This window comes from Bos mutus, chromosome 2, assembly GCF_027580195.1.
Source record: "Bos mutus isolate GX-2022 chromosome 2, NWIPB_WYAK_1.1, whole genome shotgun sequence".
Classification (NCBI taxonomy): domain Eukaryota; kingdom Metazoa; phylum Chordata; class Mammalia; order Artiodactyla; family Bovidae; genus Bos; species Bos mutus.
In genome coordinates, this window is record NC_091618.1 from 133,865,919 (window position 1) to 133,866,987 (window position 1,069).

General features: G+C 36.3%; 1 non-coding gene across 1 annotated transcript; it reads left to right on the forward strand.

Annotated features, from left to right (window-relative positions):
- The first annotated feature begins 466 nt into the window (after positions 1 to 466).
- On the forward strand, positions 467 to 575 carry LOC138984934 (U6 spliceosomal RNA). Its single transcript, XR_011462184.1, has one exon. It is a non-coding gene; the product is annotated as a U6 spliceosomal RNA (small nuclear RNA).
- Positions 576 to 1,069: the final 494 nt, after the last annotated feature.

A 1,069-nucleotide genomic window follows, 5' to 3' on the forward strand; every position in this document is an offset into this window, starting at 1 on the left:
ATCCAGCTGTCTTAGTAAACAGTGTGAAAGTTCCTCAAACAATTAAACCTGGAGCTACCCAATGACTGAGAAAGTCCACTAGTAGGTGTATACTCAAAAAGAAGAAAATGAATGTTCACATAAAAACTTGTACCCAAATGTTTACAGCAGCATTATCTATAATAACCAAAATGTATAAACAACTCAAATATATATTACCTGATGATGGATAACAAAATATGGTCTAATCTGAAACCATAAAACTTTTAGAAGAAAACATGAAAAGTACACTCTTTGGTATCAGTCTTAGTAATATTTTTCTGGATATGTCTCCTCAGGCAAGGGTGGTGGTGGTTTAGTCACTAAGTCCTGTCCAACTCTTGCAAACACGTGGACTATAGCCTGCCAGGCTCCTCTGTCCATAGGATTCTCCAAGCAAGAATACTGGAATAGGTGGCTTTTAACAAATGAAAAAATAAGCAAATGAGCACTCACTTCGGCAGCACATATACCAATAAATTGGAACGATACAGAGAAGATTAGCATGGCTCCTGTGCAAAGAGGACATGCAAATTCGTGAAGCATTCTATATATTTCATCACTATTCACAATAGTCAGGACGTGGGAGCAACCTAAATGCCCATCAACAGATGAATGGATAAGGAAGTTGTAGTGCATATATACAGTGGAATAATACTCAGCTGTAAAAAAGGAGTAAGTGTGAATCAGTTGAACTAAGGTGGATGAACCTAGAGCCTGCCATACAGAGTGAGTAAGAAAGAGAAAAACAAGTGTCATATAATAAGGCATATGTATGGAATATAGAAAAATGGTACTGATGAACCTATTTGCAAGGAAGAAATGGAGATACATGTGTACAGAACAGACTTATGGGCACAGTAGGGGAAGGGGAGAGTTGGATGAATTGAGAAAGTATCATTGACATATAATTACAACTGATTCATGTTATTGTATGGCAGAAACCAACCCAACATTATAAAGCAATTATCCTCCAATTAAAAAATAAATTGAAAAGGAAGTAAATAAGACTACATCAACTAGAGAGCTTTTGCACAGCAAAGAAAACTAT